Here is a 7,712-nt window from a genome sequence, read left to right as displayed (position 1 = left end):
ATGTAAACTTCAAAACGACCAATCTCAAAATTTCAAGACGTCCATTTTGAGCCTTTTCTCCGTTACCGATGGATGGATTAGTTAGGCATCGTGTACCCCTAGCCTCATGTTAGTTGTGTGCGTCGGTTAAGATCGTTCAGCTGTCTGGTATTACCGACGTAGGCTGTATGTGTCTAGTTAGTTAGGCATCGCGTACCCCTAGCCGCATGTTAGTGGTGTGCGTCGGTTAAGATCGTTCAGCTGTCTGGTATTATCGACGTAGGCTCCATGTGTCTAGTTAGTTAGGTATCGCGTACCCCTAGACGCATGTTAGTGGTGTGCGTCAGCTAAGATCGATGAACCTCGAGGTCTTTCTATTATAATTCGGATTCTATAATGAAAACTCTGTAATTTGCCAGTCAACGTGCACTATGTTTAGCAAATAATTAGCGTGCACTACGGAATTTTTTTACTGGCGACAAAGAATCATCGACCAAAATTTGTTTGCACGAATGCGCCTACGCATATGTCGCATCTGCAAAGGCCATTTAGATTCTAGAATGTTGAGAAAATCTGTTCAGGTTGAAAAATACCTGAAAGTTAGGTTCATTGTATGTGAGTCAACCCTTTCCACAATTCGCTATTTTTATCATCATGTATGTAGCGTGGGAGGTCAGGAAGTCAGCGGTATTCGACGTTCGAGAGGACGGCACACGTTCTGAAATGTGCAGATATACGGACTGGTATTAATGAATCCACACAGTATACACAGCACACATGTGCACAGGTCGGGTGGTACAGCGGAGAAGACCGGAGTGTAGCAGCAACGCACGTGTATTAACCCGAACCGAAACCGGAGGAAGAGGAGAGAGTACAATCAAAGGGTGCCGGTCAGGGTCAGTCCGGGGGTGTTGTACAAGCAGGATACTCTTCCCTGTCCAGGGCCCGTGGTGCCTCGTCCTTGGTACCTGTAATAGGGGAAGAGAGGGAGGGAGAGGCACACATAATGTCAAATGATAGGCATACAATCAGGTACAATCGGGTTTTAAATGCGTTACAGTAATGCATCCAAAGTCGTTGGTGTTTATTCACCTGGAGTTTTCGTTCACTTAAACAAATCGCCATACTAAAGGATTTTCAATAATACAGGAGCGTATACAATATACATAGACACTCCACACTATGAAGTGTCAAGCCTGAAAATGCCGCAGATTTCGAGAACTCAATCTCATTGTGCGAATAGCCAGCGGCATGGCTTCGGCCGCGGGCTACTGACACACCCAAATTGAGTTCGCCGAAACTATAGGGTTTTCGAAGTTGCTATTTTAATGGGAAGTTAGTCTAATAAATTTTAACCTTCCCGTGACATATTGCACGTAGCATTTTGTTTAAGTGAGCGAAATGTCACGGTCATTGACCATCGCCGAGTTGTATTTTTTGCCCGTTTACGCGATATAAAACAAGAAATCACACTTTAGCATGTTTTGGCGTTGTTAGGTGTTCCTGATGAGTAAAATAACATCTTAAGCGCATCTTATGCAAATGCCACCCTATAGGATCAGTCGCAGGCGTTTGTTTGCTTTAGGCACCTCAGATTAAACAAATGGGATATTTTTGTTCGGTGAACCTGCTCACAACACATTTTCCTCATAGATCTCATGTTCCATTAAGTGCAATAATGTTATATATCAGCACAAACTTTCAGTGGCAGTGCGAGGGACATCCGTGGATGATCCCTTTTCCCAGATGTGCATAACTAGGCGAGGGACAGGATGATCCCTTTTCCCAGATGTGCATAACTAGCTTGTAGATAATACAGTGTTACCAGATAGATCTGGGGGTCTTTCCTATCATAACTATGACGTTCTGTAGGTGGTGACCACCATAAAGCGGTCAGCACGATGACGGTGGCCGTTGTCACTCACCTCGACTATCTATTTTAGCTGCTGGATCCGTGTGTATGAGCGGCGCTAATTAGGGTTCCCCACATATGCGCGGCAGCCCAATCCAATGAGCAACGACGGCTCCTTGTACTCGTACCTCTACTAGTTTTTACTCATCTCGAATACTTGTTGTAACTGCTAGGCCCGCGTTTATGCGCAACTTTGATAATGAGACTGCACCTATGCACAGTAACATAATCCGATGGTCAATGACGGTCTTTTATACCCTTAACTATACGCGATCCCGTTTTTCTTCGCTAGCTACAGTAAACACCAGTGCAATATATATTCCGGCCGGTAAAAATAAGGCGTCAGCTATGCGTGATAGCCACACCTGTCAGCCTGTTATACTCACACCTGTACTCGAAGTCATCTAACTTGGCTAATGATCATACCTGTTGAGTCAGTGTCCTTGTGCATACATACCTAATCTAATGGCGAACGATGGAATAATACTCAAAACTGTACGCGATATCGCCTACCCTATCTACTTATTTAAACCGCTAGGCCAGTGCCTATATGCTTTTAGTAGGTGTTGCTGTTTGGTAGGCCTTTAGTAGGCCTCGGCTATGCGAAGTGTCCTGATTTAACTGCGAAAAATGACCCATCATACCCATAAATGTGCGCACTCTCGTTTATGCCTGTTACTTATATCATCATGGAGAACATGAAATCAGTGTTAAACACCTATCTTCACTGTCGTACCTGCCTGCTACCTACAGTAATCACCAAGCCAGTGTCTATGCGGGCCGATAGAAACCAGGTTCCAACTATGCGTGAAATCTTAACGACCAACGGCTGCCCGTCATACGCGTAACTGCAGTTGATATCGCCTACCTTGGCTGCTTATCGTAATCGCAAGACCTGTGTCTGAGTATAAAGCTGACGGTCTTTCCTACCCTTAACTATACGCGATGCCGCTTATCTTTGCTACCTACAGTAAACATCAATCCAATATATATGCTGACCGGTAAAAACAAGGACTCAACTGTGGGTGATAGCCTAAACTGAGATCCTGTTATACTCACAACTGTGCTCAAAGTCACCTAACTTAGCTATTTATCGCCATACTCATACTCGATGCCGTTTATGTTTGCTACCTTAAGTAAACATCACAACTGTAGTCGACATAATCTACGGTGGCTACCTGAAGTAACTGCCAGGCCCATACACATGCTCGTAGTTAACCATAGTGTCCCGGTAACACATAATAGACTAACCCAACGATCAACTGTTGTCATCACCTGCCAAACTGCAATCACCACCCAATTTGATAGCGCACTCCCAACTCCTACTCTTGATTGTACCCCCTCGACCACTCCCTCCATTACCCGAATCAATGAGCTGTCGCTCACCTCGACTACTTAGCGTAACTGCTATTCGCGACGCAGATTATGAGGCCTCATCTATGCACGCCAACGTAATACAATGGCCAACGACGGCGCTCCATACACATAACTCTACGCGTTGATTAGCGCCCGCTATGAATTTACGAAAACACCATTGGCAAATTGCATTTTATTCAATGGCATCACTGATACAAGCTTAATTGGTAGTCGCTCCATTTTTCATGTTCTTAAGACCCACTTCACGAAACAAGGATTCTGAAACGGAAAATGGGCAAGCAACTAACCTTCGGGAACAGCATTTAAGCATATGGATTTAATTGAATTTTATTTTTTTGCTTACCTAGTGGTTCATAATTCCCATCACCGAGATGTGGGACAAATGTATAGTCGTTGCGGATTGTCATGGGTTCATTGAATCGGCATTTGAGGCCTTCGAGTTACAATCACATGAATTCCTCGTCACCACGGGATTCGAATGCGAGGTCTGCAAAGCGCATGCTAAGAAATTAGGCCTCAAATTACCGGTCCCCATCAACTCCGAAATTGGACAAAACAGTTTTATTGCGACTGTCTTACGGGGCAGACTCGGCTAGTCCTCCATGGACCGATCAAGATCAACATCAAAGCAAGCTCTTTTAGCTGACCGGCAACGATTGGGAATAGTCTAATTATTACATGTGCACTCACTTGGTGGACGCGCCTAAAGATTTTCTCCACACAGCGGGCAGGGCTTATTGCCGCAGCAATAACGGTGATATGGAAGTCGATCACGTTGACACCACCAATCAGCAGGGTCAGTTGGCTGGCCACAGAGACCACAGGGAACAGCGTCGTTTGATGTCGAACGCCACCGTGGTTGGCTGCGGTTGCCATCCAACACCAGAGGCTGATTGTCCTGCGCACTGATTGACTGCATATTGTCCACCCATCATATCCTTTTGTCCAAACACCAAAGTCTGCCATTATTTCATTCTCTCCTACTAGATTTTGGAATTGGACCGTGGGATTGATAATTTTCTAATGCAATACAGAAATGCCGTTCATTGTGTTACTGGGAAGAGTCTCGCGCTTCTACTTTGCTGCGTATACGGCTTGACTGTGCCAAAACGGCTGTTTTTCAAAGGTAATGATTTACGACCTGCTGCAGGAACAGTGCTTTCATCAAGCGGCAAACGGATGGTCACAAATCTCGATTTGGATGATCTCTCTTGCCACCGGATGCACATTGACCAGGTTGAGTTCAATACCAGAGGTCAGGCTGTTAACGGCACTCCTGCTGTTTCAAATACTAGTGAGTGCTTTGTAGATGATCTTATGGTAGCCGAACCAAACGTTGTATCTGAAAAACGCATCCAGATGACCAGAGTGTAAATCTGCAAGAACAGCCGCTCGCTGAGTCGGTGGAATTACAATTCTATTCTCAAAACACAACAAATCATGCGGACTAACGGATAAGCTTTTGCGGCGACAGCAAAACGCAGGAAATCGGCGTCGTTCTTGCTGCGTACAGCCACGTCGAAGTGCAAAGAATAGGAGCAAAATATCTTTTAGTGTCAGCAACTAGCGCATCCCGCTTGACTGGTAGTGGTTGAAGCAATAGACAATCTGAATTGTTTGAATCACAATCAAATGATGGGATTCTTGACAAGAAATCGATATGGGGGTAGAATGCAGTTAGATCTGATTGTGGAATAATGGACTCAACGCTACCAGTGTCAACAGTGAAGTCATTCTTTTGACCAGAAGCGGATATCAACGTTTTAAGAACATGTGACGAATTTGGGAACAAAATAGTTAGATAAAGAGTAGGGATATCTTCAGATAATGCTTTCACGTCAGTATTTGAGTCAGAAGTTAAGCGACACATCTTTTTGGACTTACAGACAAGTTGAATGTGTCCCGTTTTACGGCTGATAAAACACTTCGCTCGTCTGTGATGGCATGAATACCTGGAATGGTTTTGTCCACAAGATTCACATTTTCCAAGTTTTTGAACCATCGGATTAGAGTTACGATCTGTGAAGTGGCGTACTGATGAATTTTGGGCACGAGAATTTGTTCGAGGTTTGAATTGGTTGTTCGTCTGCACCCTTGAATTATCTTTTAAAATAATTTGACAAAACTGCTTCATCAGTCTTCGCTACATGCTTCACATCTTCATACTGCTCACAAATTTTCCGAATAGTTTGAAATTTCTGATCCGGACAGAGCAGCAGCTTCTGCTATAATTCGGGAAGTTGAATGCCAGTAATGAGCCTATCACGCAGCTAGTCTTCCAATTGGGCACCGTGGTCACAGTTGGCTGCCTGTGTCTGCGGCTGAAATACGAAATCACGAACCGACTGAGAATGGAAACGGGTCAACATATTGAACCTAGCCCTTTCGGCTGCTACGAAGTTAATCGGTTTGATGCGTTGAAGGACGTTTTCCTTCAATGTATTGTAGGAAATATCGACTGAAGATTCAGGACCTACAAAATTCTTGATCAACGTATACGCCTCCTTGCCAACAAAATACAGAAAATATGCCGTGAGTTTCTTATCATCCATACCAGATTTTGTGAGACACCATAGGTCGAACCGTTCCAAGTAATCCTCCACGTCTCGCGCAGTTGAATTAAAATTTAATGGTCCCATTCTGGCAGGCATGATGAATTGTTCCAATCTCGAGGCCAAAACGTGAGAATTAAGTTCCGCACGTATATCAGTATAACCAGACGAACTAGAATTCCAGAAATCAGTGCAGGATAGCAAGTAGCACGTATGTATTCGAATTCGCCTTTAGGTACAGCATATAGAATATTAAAACAAGCGAATAGTAAATAGACCAATGAATAGAGTATCAGTCACGTTCATCACAACAGGATTACGTGGTAAGAAGTTCACAGAATGAGTCTATTTGCTTGCAGATTCTTACCATGGTCTCCGGTCAGCATCTGTGAGCAAGCGCTCCGCCAGCTGTTATATTGCGGTGCATAATAATTAATGGAAGCTATACTAGAGGGATCAGGTAAATATCCAGGCTTGTGGGAAACGGACGGTTGTACACTGGCTCAGGGTTAAAGGACAAGCGGAAGTGGATGATATCTCAGTTAACAGCAATGAGTTACGTTTCGCGAATAGTCCCGTGTGGAAGTTTATTTAAAATGGGGTAAACTGTGCAGAAGAGGCTTTTGTGCTTGGTCGACTGCTCCCAAGATTGGACACGAAACTCTTCATCGCCACACACACCTTGTTAGATCGAAGCTGATAGCGGTGAATATTTCTCTTACGCTTACTTTTCCTCCTGGTACTGTCCAGCTCATGTAATGAACACCAGATCAACCAGTCATCTCGGAAGTCCAATTTCGTCAGTCTCTATACATCTGATTTTCCTAACCACACGACGACTCTGCATGCTTACATCGGCTTTTACTAGATCTTTCTACTTCAATATCATATTTTAGCGAACCCAAACCTTGGTCGTTAGTCTATTAAGTACAAATCCATTTCTATCCTATTCCACATAATCACTTGCCATCACCATAATAGCAGTAGATGTCAAGTTTTTCTTTATATGTATATTATTGCACATTATTCCATTTGATGTCTCCTCAGACTCATAACCCCCTCATCTTCCCAAGCTCCGATTTTTGGCAATACCCGGTTTGGACGAAGTGGTTGGCTGTTATCCACCCCATCTGGCTTACGATCTACAACCACAGGATCCCCAAACGTACCAAAAAATCTGCAAACCCATATCGGCTTCATTCCGCCTTACTTCCACGGCCAGCCTGAAAAGAATCCCTTTGCTCAAAGAACTGCACATCCCAGCCCGATCACCATTAATGCGACGTCCGTTACGGGGCTGTCCAAAAACAACCATGCCAGGCCAATGATGGCACAGCATTGCCGTAACCAGTTTGATAGCACAACCGAAACTATTACATTCCTTCTCTTGAACGTGCCCTCTCTCCCGCTCGTCTCATTACCTGCAAATGTGACAAACTCTCCACCTGACCCGAGCGGCCCCCATGACGTATTCATTCCAACCTGCTGAACTGTTCGTTCGAATTTAACCATCTCTATGTGTCTGTGCTTCCCACAAAATTCAATAAATTTCTATACGGTTCGTGTTCCGGCTCGCGTGTAGCCATCATCTCACTCTTCCAAAGACTTATTATGCCCGAACGCAAAACAGCGACACCAGTGAGTCCCCACAGTTTCGCTGTACACCATTTTTCTATGATTTCTGTTAACGCTTATCTGCTTCGCTAATCCCTCCAATCCGTCATCCCCACTCACACTTTTTGTGACCCTGGCCATGAGCACAATGCTCCAAGGCTACGAGGGCTTAGCGGTTTTTTCTAGGATTTTGTTCAACATGACCGGGTGGATGACTCCAACTCTGCTGCTTCACCTGATCTGATGTTCCGGTTCCTCATTTTTCACCGCTGCACATT

Source organism: Opisthorchis viverrini (genome assembly GCF_000715545.1).
Source record: "Opisthorchis viverrini unplaced genomic scaffold opera_v5_163, whole genome shotgun sequence".
NCBI classification, from domain to species: domain Eukaryota; kingdom Metazoa; phylum Platyhelminthes; class Trematoda; order Opisthorchiida; family Opisthorchiidae; genus Opisthorchis; species Opisthorchis viverrini.
The sequence above is the reverse complement of the archived record's forward strand: the minus strand, read 5'-3'. Positions refer to the sequence as shown.